General features: G+C 40.4%; 1 pseudogene; it reads left to right on the top strand.

The window, feature by feature from the left end:
* Positions 1–13,738, top strand: part of LOC101407768 (lysine-specific demethylase 3A-like) — a 66,941-nt pseudogene that overhangs the window by 39,308 nt on the left and 13,895 nt on the right.

Here is a 13,738-nt window from a genome sequence, read left to right as displayed (position 1 = left end):
ACAAGCATCAATTGCCAACCCTTGACATGTGGGTTATTATCAGTGAGTGGCAGTAGAGAACCACCTGAGTAGCAAGAGAAGCTGGCACCTCCCCTCGGCCAGCCACGGCACAGACCAGCCTGACCTGACCAATGGCTGGGGGCTTGGTGGAAGTCTACCTGAGTGAGAGGAGGAGGAATGAGTAACGATGCCTGGGATAGAGAAAGTAGTGGTGCCTCCAAGGGCCCAGACCTGTCTAGGGCCCAATATAGAGAAGGGCAATTTTCCAAGCCAGTGAAGACAGAGATAGGTGAGATGGACCCACAAGAGAAGTTGGAGGGAACAGGACATAGCTTTGCATAGTTGTTTGGGGAAGAAGTCTTTGAATGAGAGGGAAGCCGCAGACCTATGTGGAGAAATATTACATCTTTTTTTTCCTTTTCTTCCAGAACCAAACAGTGAGAGTGGCTTTTAGAAACTATAAACGCTGGTGTGGGGCTTGCTGGCAGTGGGTAGTGAGTGAGTGAATAACCCATGTAGGATTATATTTTGAATTTTGGAGTCTACATATATTAGTCCAATCTCCATGCTCCTCCTCAAGTACTCTCTAAGGCTGTAGTCTGGATAGACCAACACTACACCAAATTAAAGGAAGAAAGAAATTCTGGACTAATAGACTAAAGGATTGACTCATGATTTGAGGGGTGAATAAAATGTCCCCCAATATTTCCCAGCCTATCTTCCCCCTCAGATACCATGATCTTTTACTGCTAATATTCACGACCAAATTTCTTAAACAAATTGTCCCCATGTCCTTATTCCCCTCATCGTTTGACCTGACTTTTGTCCCCATCTCTCCTCCAATATGGTTCTTGCTAATGACCTCCATGTCACTACATCCAGTAAGCAGTTTCTCAGTCTTCATCTTACCTGACCACTCAGCAACATTTTTTTTTCTGTGACCCCTAATGTCCCTCTTACCTTCTTACCTCTTCTTTTTAGACTTATCCTCCTCTATGGAGACCTTAAATGTTGGTGCCCCTGAAGATTTATTCCTAAACATTTTCTCTTAATCTACATCCATAAATATGGGATGTCACCCATACCCATTTGAAGCTATCAAATTCTCTCCATTGAATCAAACTTATCACGCTAATCAAACTTACTGTTATTCTCTCTTGCCCTCCTAGCCTCCGATTCACTCTCCACAGTGTTATTTTAAAGAAATAATCTTGTCATTTCTCTGCTCTTAGATAAAGACTGGCTTCTGCTTGCTTCTCCTACTGTTGCCAGACTCAGCTTCTAATAAAACATCCTCCTTTCGGTTCTTTCTCTTTGGGTCTTTGCTAAGGCAGTTCCCTCTGCCTGGAATACTTCTGCCATCCTCCTGTCACCCCCGCCCCCCAACTTCATCTAGTTGTTGCCTAATCATCCTTCATGTTTTCGCCCAAATGTTACTTCCTCAGGAAAGCTTCCTGACAACACCAAAATAGATCAAGTCCATCTCTCATTTGCAGAGCCCCCTGAACTCTTCCTTTAAAGGCTTTTCACTGTTTTTATGTATTTAGCGGGTTATTTGATTAATTTGTGTCTCTCGTACTAGACTCTAAGCTCCAGAAGAGGAGGTGCCTTGGCTATTAGTTCTCTCTGCATCTCCTGAACTCGGGACAGAGAATGAGTGAAGAAACCAACTAGTCATAATCGTTCAAGAGCATGAAAATTCCTCCCTTGGCCCCCAGGTTTCCACGGAGGTCTTCCACAGCAGAGGGCATGGGGATGCTGGAGTAGGTATACCAGCCTTGGGCGTAAGCATGGGTTGTGACTGTCTAATACTTAATTGCTCCAAGTTCAATTTCTGGTGCTCCTTCTTTTCTGATTATTTAAATAATTCCTGAAAGTCTTGCTCAGCCAGGAAGTTTTCTCAGATTTTATTTTTTAAATGTTTTTAAATAACATCTGTAGAGCACTTTATAATTTACAAAGTATATACATTTGCATTAAGTCATTTGAGTCCCCAAACACCCTCTCAGGTAACATATTATTCCTAATTGACAGATGTGGAAAATGAGGCTTAGAGGCATTAAGTGACTAACTCAAGTTCTCTGAGCTAATAAGGGACTGATTAGGGGCTTCACTCCAGATTTTGCAATGCCAAGTTCTGTCTTTTCCCACTGCTAGATAATTGCTCGTGGCTTCTTTTCACTTGGTCAAGTATGAATTGGGACTTTAATGGTTAATAATACCCCGAGAATGATTTATCACATTTACATATATAGCATATATCACAGCATTTATATATGTATGTCTCTTAATTTGGAGGATACTTCTATCTGTATCAGTCTGTCTTAGACTGGAGGAGAGACATTTGATTCAGAATCCAAGATTTGTTAATTGGATAGTTGTCTTTGTAAAATGGTCATTTATCTTTTGTTCTTTAACTGATAACGTTCAAGAGAATTGTTGCCCAGGTGTACAAAACAGTAGGGCAAACTTTCAAATCTATGAATGATGGTTAATGTCTATTATTTCCATCATTACACTTTCATTATTCCATTGTCATATTTATATTATTTCAGATGAAATAAAAAATATAAACCAATTATTGAACCAAGAAGCTTTTATAACAGCTGGTTAGGCATCCTAAAGTGGGGCAAAACTTTATATTTTCCAGCGTAAAGAAAAGAAGAGCGTATATTAATAATTCAGTTTTGCAGTTACAGCCAAGTCCTTTATTGCTGGTCATTTAGTCGCACAAAAACTTTCGATGTCCATTTCAGAATCCAAGGATTGTTAGTTCCAAACAGCAGATTAGTTACTATTGAAAAACTGAGAAAAATAATTGCAGTGGAAAATTAGATGTTTTGATTTGGGCATATTTAGATTTTTATCCAGAGTGTCTTCCCCTTAGGGACAGCTTTAGAGTGGCAGTTAAAGTCTAATTCTTGGCTGTATAAATATTTATTTGAAGGTCACCTGTAAATTTAGGTCACGGTTCTAGTACCGATGATGTTAACGTGATTAACACTCTCTGTGGGGTCTCAGAAAAGAAAGAAAGAAGTTAAAAGGAGCTTGTTCAATGTATTTGGAAAGTGCAGACATTTGTGTAGACACCATTAATTGTAAGATTCACCACTAATTTGAAAACAGCTTCTTTCCTTTTTCATGGCAAGGTACGCATGGAAAGCTGGCAGGAGGTGACCGGCCTGAGGGCTCCGGCAGCACCAGATCTTTCTGAAAGCAGGGAGATTAATGAAAACAAACGGACAAACAAAAGACCTCCCAGCTCATTGGAAAAGAACGTGACACTATTTTAAATACAAGCACATTAATATGAAAACATTTTGATTTCATAAAGTTAAACTGGGAAAAAGGGCATTTCAGGATTGAGGAAGTGTGGTAGCTAATCCTGTGTGGCCAATTATTTTCTAGTCTATGTCGGATGGAATCATTGGAGGAAGGCACATCCAAGAGGTTTTGTTTACCAAGTATCTCAGTTCAGGGAACTGCGGGCCTGTGAGCTTCAAAACTGCTTGCCAAACACCCTATTATCATGTGCCACTAAACATATTTTAAAAGATGGAGCTCTTAAATGATGGGTAATTACTGGCAACTAGATATTTCTTTTTAAAACAATCCTCAAACATTTTTAGATTCTTTCTTAAATCTGAATGAATAGAGAAGAATCGAGCAAAACCTTTGTATTTTTTTCAAACTTTTTTTTTTTTGTGAGGAAGATCAGCCCTGAGCTAACATCCAATACCAATCCCCCTCTTTTTTTTTTTCCTGAGGAAGATTAGCCCTGAGCTAACATCTGTGCCCATCTTCCTCTACTTTATATGGGATGCCGCCACATCATGGCTTGACAAGTGGTGCATCAGTGCATGCCCGGGATCCGAACCTGCGAACCCAGGGCTGCCGAAGTGGCACGTGCGCACTTAACTGCTGCGCCACCGGGCTGGCCCCAAAACCTTTGTATTTTGTGTATGATTTTTTAAAACGTTGAAACATTTACTTCAGTGTGCTAAAATAAACAATAAAACATTTCTTAAACATCCATATTAAATAACGTGATTTCAGACAGATGGCTGGGAAATAGACTCATAAAACGTAAAATAGAGATTAATTCATTTGTACTGAAGTGGCATCTTTAAAACCTATAACATCTATAGTCATAGGAAAGCATTGTAATAAATTATATGGCTTTGATTTGCTAGGCTGAAAAAAAGCATCTCCTGTTTATATCCTGACTACAATGGAGTATGTTACTGAAGAGCTAACTTTTAAACCCATGTTGGGGTCTGACTCTCTCCGAGTTGGTGGAGCATCCGGTGTAGATTATATAGTTGGCATTACCTCACATAGAAGTTTAAACATTTTGACACTATTGTGATGAAAGTTCTCTAATCTAAATAGGATGAAGTGTTGTATTACTAAAAAAAGTCAATAGTCTAAAATTTGGAAAGTTTTTGTGGATAGCTGCAATACAGAAAAAATTATAAGTAAGTGTAATGATTTTAATTCAGAATCATCCTAGAAAAAGCATTAGTCTCTGTTTTCTGTAAATTCCTTCTTGCCTAAAATCATCTTGTCCTACTATAGCTAGTGGTTTAGAGAAATCATGGCTTTCAATGGGACATCTAAAAATATATTCCATTGTTTGGATAGCAGAGTCTGTAAAGAGAACTTACGTTATAATGAGTCATTATTTTATTTTATTTTATTTTATTATTTGTTTATTTATTTTTGTGAGGAAGATCGGCCCTGAGCTAATATCCATGCCAATCCTCCTCTTTTTTTGCTGAGGAAGACCGGCCCTGAGCTAACATCTATTGCCAATCTTCCTCCCTTTTTTTCCCTCTTTCTCCCCAAAGCCCTAGTGAGATAGTTGTACGTCATAGCTGCACATCCTTCTAGCTGCTGTATGTGGGATGCGGCCTCAGCATGGCCGGACAAGCGGTGCGTCTGTGCGCTCCTGGGATCCGAACCTGGGCCACCAGTAGCAGAGTCCGAGCCCTTAACCACTAAGCCTCGGGGCCGGCCCCAACGAGTTGTTATTTTAAAAAGTCCCAATATATAATCTGTGGTGTGTGTACACCAAATGGTTAGATTTCTTTTTGTTACTGATAAATTACTAAAAGTCAAACTCATTCAAACAAATGTTTTATTGTTTTTATAATTTTCCTCCTAATCGAAAAATAGTCAAACATTAAAAAAATTATCTTCAACTGGGTCAAATATAGTTGAACTTCTTTTTTAATCAGCTCGACTATTGACACAACTTGTCATTGTTGGATCCATTTTAGATGCCCAGAAATGGATTTTTCCTATGAGTGAAATCACATGATTGGATTGGAATTTCCTGTTACGTCTCTAGAGGAGATGACGGTGTCTGGCTTTAATGAGATACTGGGTAGGAAGAATATAATTGATTTTGTTTGATGGTAATCTGAGGTTTTCCCTGGCAGAAAGATGTACAGCAGTGTGCAGTAATATTTAAGAAGTATATAATACTTTTTGTCTCAGAATAAGCCTGTGAGATTTAAGCTCGAGGCTTCTTTGAGGAGAAAAACTGCCTTCAAAGATCTTAGCCCCTTTTGCACCTTGTATGTTTTGCCAGCAAAGAACTCCAACTTGGTAATTCTACAAATGCATATTTGTTAGCTGTATTTTGTGACACAATGTGTCCTGAATTCAACTAAGGAAAATGTTCTTCAGTCCTATAATGTTAATACTCTTTCCCTTTTTATGACACTCACCACCCATTACAACACCTCCATCTCAGCCGGGTTGATTTATTTTCTAGGGATATTTTCTCTCTTAGATGACCACAGTTGATGAAGGAGTAATCCACTCACATGATCTGTGCTAATGTTTTATGGGAATTATAGACATTCTGGCAGGTAAGTAATCAGAAAGGCCCTTTGGCTTCCCTCAAATACCAGGTGCAGACCTTGCCTCTTGGACTGAGAAACTTTTTAGTGAGTCAGAAGAACAGATAATTGCGTTAATCTTATGTAAACCAGGAAACACTTGCTACTTATTCCATAATCCATTCTCCCTATTTCCTCATCACCTTCCATATTCCACCCACACAGCAAAGCTCATCTAAGAGAGAAAACACCGCCAGCAGTATTTACCTTCTGCTCATCATGAGAACATTTGTCTTTGTGCAGTGAATATGTCCATTTATAAGCAAACACTAACACTCTGAAAAAAAATGATGTGGGTTAATGAACCATTGTCCACACAATAAATACTGTTGTCTCTTCCTTACAAATAGGGTACGATTGACTCTGACACTGGACCAGACACTGGAATTGGTTTTCCATTAATGATGGCGGATTTTCACAGATCTGTCCACACTTGCTTGCCTCATTGCTGGTGACCTTGTAAGGAATTTGAGAGGCAGTGGGCAGAGGGTTCGGAATGTAAATCGGACCTGGAGTCTTTAATCTTGTCCAAGTATGTTCTTGTTTATGGGGTGATGTAAACTGACAAAACAGCAGTTACATCTTTGTTGCTTTTAGGAAAACCTCATATAATCATTTACTAATGAACCAGAACAAACCACACCTAACCAGGCTGTAGGAACTGACCACACTCCTCCCCGAGGGCACCCAGATAACCTTTGCTATCTTCCCCATCTTAAACTTCTCCCCACACTCTTGAGAGTACAAGATTTAGAACAGATTTAGGGAAGTCTTCCAGATTTCTTCTTTTTGTTGCCCCAATGCTCCCTGCATATCTGGTGCTAACTTTAAATAACAGGAAATAGTCGTGGTGGCTGGGCTTTGTAGGCTCACTGACTTTGGCTCAGCTCATTTAATTACTAAACTAAATACCGTCTGAAATAACTGCTCCCACTTCAATTTTGCCATATTTTCATCTCTCATTAGCGTGATATCCACCACACACTCTTTGTCAGAATTATAAATGTCTACTGAACACAGAACAAGAGCACACCTGAGGAGCAGGGCTACTTCAGACACAGTGAGTGAACACTGAGACTGCTGCCCAGCCATCCTTTCTGACTCTGCAGCAGTGGTCATGCGTCCTACTCCAGTTAAGAGAAATTCTTGTTGCTGGTGTCCCCCACTGGGACCACATCACAAGTTTTTAATGCATGCCTACTCAATGCCTATTCAATGGAATGGAGGTATAATTGGAAAAGGGCCACCAGCATCATGGTTCAGGTAGCTTATAAAGTTTTTGGTGGTCTGGCTTGGAAGCCCAACCACCATTTTCTAATCTGACACAGGAACACATGTTCTCATTGAAACAAACAGTCAGCTTAACATTCAGCCTAATATTTTGAAGTTAGAAACTAACAAAAACACAGGTGCACAACAGAGAGGCAAGGGAACGTCAAAATAAACTCAATACATGAATAGACAGAATTTATACTGTGTATAAGGGTATATTTATTTAGGGATTGGGAGTGAGGAAATGTATTTATGGGTTAGCAGAGTGGACCAGGATATAGTGGTTCTAGGGATACTTTTTGGGGAGAATAATAAGGAACGTCTCTTGAGAGAAGGCGACTGAGCAGTAATTTGGAAAAGCTGTACAACTAATTCAGGAAGGATAACTTTCCAGTGCCACAGCGTCCAAAGGCATGGGTTCAAACTTGAAAAAAAAATCATTTTACTGCCCTTCAGCAATTAGCCAAAAGGCTACAGGCAATACTGATATGTTTCCCTGTTAAGAACCACAGACCTAGATGATCTTTATGGTCTCTTCCAGTTTCATTATCTGAATTTCCCTTGAAAAGACATTATTCTACTTATATAGCAAAGAAGATTTGACAATTTCCTCTCGCTTTTCTAGCAGAAAAGCTACTTCAAGAAGTGGGGTCGCAATAGACAGACTATTCACTCATAGTACTTTATTGGTGCAAAAGCTATTCTGGGATTTGTTCCCAAATCCTGGCTGCAGGAACCAATGCATTAGGACTGGACCACAGCGCCCTCTAGCCTGCATGCCTGCATAGCCAGAGGCTGGGTTGTCGAAGATGCTATAGGAAACCAATGGGCTTTGTTTGCAGGAGACTTTCTTCATACAATATGTTTTTTTAAATCATTTTTTATGTAATTTATAGACTTCAAAAGTGTTGCTCCCTCTTCAAGTTAAAGGAAACTGTTATTCACTTTAGGGAAATGAATAACACCACACCCAAGACCTCATTTATTTTACTTATCTAACATTCCCTAGCAGTTTTAATTTTTAAAACCTGACATTCAGATATTTTGTCCCCACTAAGGACAAAGGTGTTTATAACAAAACATCCTGATATATATGACAAAGTCACTGAGTATATTATGATCACGTATTTGGAAAAGTAAATGGACATGCATATAATGTTAGGTGGAACCAAATTGCATTTCTTTAAACTGTGTTTGATCTACAAAAATGTTTTTTTTTTGCATAGTTCACCCTAATATCTAAAAGGACAAATGAGAAACTAGGAAGAAACTAGGGAGAGAACTGGGAACTTGGAGACATATGAGAGGCAGACTTATTTTTCTACATATATTCTTTGAAGTCCAAGGATCATTTAACCATACTCAAAAAATTAATATAAACATTATAAGAAGAGAAAAAAGAAAAATATGTGGTCATAAATTTTCCTAGACTGACTTATTTTTCCTCTTCCCATATTTCTCACATACTCTTCTTCCCTTCTCTGCCAGAGTTGTTTATTAAATTAGCTGATAATCTATTCTTTTCACTTTTGGCAAATGATTTTTAGAAAGATACCCTAAGGAAATTTATCATCTGGTTACACAAATATATATGTGCACAGGTTTTTATTGTTTTAGGATAGTGGAAAATTTAAACAACATAGGGGCCGGCCCGGTGGCATAGTGGTTAAGTGCGCTTGCTCTGCTGTGGCGGCCCGGGGTTCATGGGTTCGGATCCCGGGCACACACCAACACAGTGCTTGTCAGGTCATGCTGTGGTGGCATCCCATATAAAGTTGAGGAAGATGGGCACAGATGTTAGCCCAGGGCCAATCTTCCTCAGCAAAAAGAGGAGGATTGGCAACAGATGTTAGCTCAGGGCTAATTTTCCTCACACACACACTCACACACAAAATTTAAACAACATAGATGGGAGATTGTATAAATAAAATATGATGCATTCATGTACTGGAATACTATGTAGGCACTGTTTTTTTTTTTAGTATGTCTTGTAATTTTTTTTTTTTTTGATAGCTGGACATGATGTACTGGGTAAAAGGAACTGCTGTAGCAGGGCTTTAGTAATGTGGTAGTAAGGTATGTGTGTGGGGGAAGCATTCTATTGTCCTATGATTAGGTCTCATTCTTTTTTTTTCATTTCTCTCTCTCTTTTTTTTTTTTTTGGCAGGGAAAGATTTGCCCTAAGTTAACATCTGTTGCCAATCTTCCTCTTTTTTTTCTCCCCAAAGCCCCAGTACATGGTTGTATATCCTAGTTGTAAGTCCTTCTATGTGAGCTATGTAAGCTGCTGCCACACCATGGCAACTGACAGACAGGTGGTGTGGTTCCGCCACTGGGAAGCGAACCCGGGCCGCTGAAGCGATGTGAGTGCCAAACTTTAACTACTAGTCCATCAGGGCTGGCTCTCTCTCTCTTTTTTTTATTGAAGAATAATTGACGTATAATATCCTATTAGTTTCAGGTGTATGCCATAGCGATTCAATATTTATATACATTATGAAATGATCACCATGATAAGTCTAGTAACCATCTGTCACCATACAAAGTTATTACCATACTCTTGACTGTATTCCTATGCAGTACATTCCATTCCATGACTTATTTTATAACTAGAAGTTGGTACCATTTAGGACTCAGTCTTTTGGTGAGGCTTTGCCTTGGGACTGTGAACGTCATAACTGTTTCTCAGTTTTTTCCTCCCCTCTCCGGTGGGACAGGATGGTTGGGTTGGGTACTTGGGAAGTTGGGTACTTCCCATCCCCCAGGTGGAAGACTAGAGCTGACTGGAGTGGATATTTCCTTTCCCAAGGTGAGTTAGGCTCTGGTTAACTAGTTTCTCCTGAGGGCAGGCTTTGTTAAGAAGAACAGAGTGATCTGCTGTATCTCAAATTGGGTTCTTTTTCCTTGCCTCTGACGGAAGGAAGCAGGAGCGGATCTTTCTCTGACGTTTACTGTGGGAACCTGCTCAAGCTCCTGGAGGTGAATCTCACAATATTGTGGGTGCCTCCCCATGACTGGGTCCCCTGGAGTTTTTAACTCTGAGTTGTCCACCCTGAGCCTCCAGCAATTCATCAGTTACAGTACAGGTTTTCCAACCCAGTGCTGGGTCCTGGGGTAGTTTCTGCCAGTCAGTCTCTGCTTAGGTAAGCCATAACTCCCTAGATTCACTATCCATCTCTCCAATCTTGGCGGCAGAGATTTGCCCTGTGTCCTTCCCTCTCTTATGGATCCAGCAGGAACTACTGATTTTTCAGTGTGTTTAGCTTTTTACTTGTTAGGATGGAGTGGTTACTGCTAAGCTCTTCAAATGCAGAATGGGAAATGGCTTGAAATTAGTTTTTAACAAGACACTGATGTTCCTCCTAATGAACATTAAGGGATGTTACAAGAGAAATGGAAGAAGTCTAAAGGGCAAAGAAGAGCAGAGGAAGGAAGCCGGGGGTAGGAAAGGAAGGAAAAACACCAGGAGCCGCTAAATGGAAACAGTGGTCCATAAGAGAGCCCCTCTACAGATGGTGTAAGAGGCAGTGGGTGTGAGGTGCCAGGAGTCACATTGGATCACAGATCTGGCCAGTCAGGCCACTACCCAGACTTCCTACGGAGGAGAACTTCACATTGCCTGTACCCGGGACCTGTGCCTGCCCATCATTCAATCCGCGCTCTGGGAGAACTTTCCTCTGTCTGTTTCATGTTCTCACCAGCTGATTGTCCAGCATGACAATGCCAAGTCCATGCCAGCAGTCTTTGCTTTCTGCCACTGCGTGGGCTGCCCACTGTAGAACTCTCTTTGCAATGTTGTTAGGGCACCTCTTAGCCCAAGGGGACCTACTTGTGTGGTGGTGGAATGGGAGGGGTGGAGTTGACACACTGGTTATGTTTGAGGACTCTAAGCTGGAGCAATGGGGTGTGGACTCCACTGTTCTGTCTGAATACATAGGAAAAGATCTGGAAAGAAGTATACCAAATTAGTATAGGACATATTGACCTCTTTATTGGACATTTTTTCCCCAACATTTTAATACAAGATTGTTTTGACTTTGTTTCTAGATATCAGTCCTTTAGTGACTATTTATGGCCTTAATTGATTTTCACGGTTAAAATGTACTAATTTTCCATTTTCATTTCTATTTTACTGAAATTATTTTCTTTGGGAGACAGCTTCTCTGTGTAAATTTTATAATAAAGATTTTTATTGATGATGGCACATAGTATTTGACCTTTATTTGGGTGTATTATTACTACCAAACCTAATTTTCCCAGGTCAAATTCACAAATCTGATCTTTTCAAGGAGATTGAATTCTTCCATTAATTTTAGTCACTTTTTAAATTGTGTATAGTTTTAGCAACTTTTCGGTTTTATTTGTGTTCATTATTCTGGGTTAGCATGTGCAGATATCCTTCAGCCGGTTTCCTAACTATTATAATGAAGTGGGGTTGGGACCACAGGGTTAGAAAGAGGAAAGAAGGCAGGTGCAGGAGAGTAGGTAAAAGATTTGGTGGCGGGAAGATGAGAGAACGTCTAAGAGCTTCTGTTTTCCCCATGATGAATGAGGCAAGGCAAGTGAGTGAGTGAGTGAAGGAGAGGGACCTGAGGAAGTTTTTGGAGGGAGGAGGAGGTGTGATGCAGTTATTTTGAAGAGAGGAGAAGCCGTCATATTGGGGAAGTATGGTAAGACTGTTGGCTAGTGTTAAGTTCTCTCTTGAGATTTGTGGTCATGGATTTTAAGCGAGCCCAGCTGTGTATTTTTCTCCCACTATGTTCAGCTGCTTGAGTTCAGGAGCGTGGCAGACGGTTGACTTTTACCTGAGTTGGAGTTGAGAGAAGTGTTCACGGCTAGGGGAGAAAGCATTGCTCCCATAATGATCTCTTTTCTCTCCTGTATCATCAAACTTTTACCCACTGATTATTTCCTTTGGTATAAAATACGTCCAGTAGCTATCATCCTTAAACAACAACAAATACAAAATGCAAACAAAACCTTCCTTTTACCCCACTCCCCTTTAAAGATCCAAGCTACCGCCCCATTTATCTGTTCCCTTCATAGCTTAACTTCTTAAATAAGTTTTCTATAGTCTCAGCTCCATTTCCTTACCCATTCCAGTCAGGCTTCTCTCCCATGACTCCACTTAGACTGTGTTTATCATGGAACCGGTGACCACCATTGTGCTGAATTAATAGTCAATCCCCAGTCCTCATCTTACTTGAACTCGCAGCACTTGGCCCCTTGACACACTTTGTCCTCTTGGATCCACTGACACCACACATCCCTCTTTCCCACTCCACCGCAATTCTTGGGCTGCTCCTTTGTGTCTCTTTTGCAGAAGTTTTAAATGTTGCAGATCACATTCCTGGGAATCACTTTCCCTTATCTAATTTATTTTTCCTAGGGAATCTTCTTTACTACCAAGGATTTAAATATTACATATATGCCAATGACCTCCATAAGTAGATTTTCCGATGTTGGAAAATCCTTGCATTCCTAGATCCACCATTGATTATGAGGTAGTGTTATTTTTTGTACATTGATGCGTGCAATTTGCTAATGTTTTATTTAGGAGTTTTGCAACTGTATTTATCAGTGAGGTTACCTATAACTTTTTTTTTCATTTGAATTAAACTCAGAAGTTTTCAAAATAAGCCCTCTTTGAAAAAACTATTCTATATTCAAACTAAAACTATTTTAATGGAACTTTCTTTTTCGAAAACAATAATAAAGGAAACAAGGTATTTTATGAAATGTGGTTCTCAATTAGTCACGGTAAGAAATAAATGCATACTTTCACCTTCTCAGAACAGAGGCTGCTCTCTGTTCCTTAGCCTTGGAAGAAGGTGAAGAACAGTCCATAAGCGACCTTCATCAGGGGGCTGCCAGAACAAAGCTCAAGCAGGTGAATGTGGACACTTAAAAGAATTTGGGGGAACCTGACCAAAGGGTCCAAAATCTGTTTTTAAAAACTGACAGAAAGGTGAAGTGGTTCCTCCGCAGTGGCAGTGCCGCCAGAGCCCGGCCCAGCCCCATGTTCACCCATGCTGAGTTCCCAAGCAAATCCTGATGCTTCTGCTCCAGGGGAGACTTGTTCTTTTTAGAGGTTCAGTGTCCAGGGAACTCTTTCTGTGAATGAGGTGAGCGCAGGCTCCATGTGCGTATTCTACAGTTGGAGTCAAAGTATTTCTCTAAGACTGGCTAGATAGAGTCCAGCTGTCAAATGGCCCACTTCCAGCTGGTCCTAATTCCTCGCCACGCATTTGTAGACCTAGGACCACAGACCTTTGCTATGTCATCATAATCACATCTAATGTCCTAACTTATGACGCATATTCTATACCTGGAAACAGTCCCTGTATTTAACAATAATACCTACACATAAAACAATCCACTCTTGGGCTGGCCCAGTGGCATAGTGGTTAAGATCACACACTCCGCTTTGGTGGCCCAGGGTTCGCAGCGCAGGTTTGGATCCCGGGAGCAGATCTATGCACCACTTATCAAGCCATGCTGTGGCAGGCGGCCTACATATAAAGCAGAGGAAGGTGAGCATGGATGTTAGCACAGGG

The sequence above is a fragment of the Ceratotherium simum genome, chromosome 9 (assembly GCF_057802395.1).
Source record: "Ceratotherium simum simum isolate JZ-2026a chromosome 9, ASM5780239v1, whole genome shotgun sequence".
In the NCBI taxonomy this organism is placed as follows: domain Eukaryota; kingdom Metazoa; phylum Chordata; class Mammalia; order Perissodactyla; family Rhinocerotidae; genus Ceratotherium; species Ceratotherium simum.
Note: the sequence above shows the minus strand (reverse complement) of the source record. Positions and strands in the feature narration are given on the sequence as shown.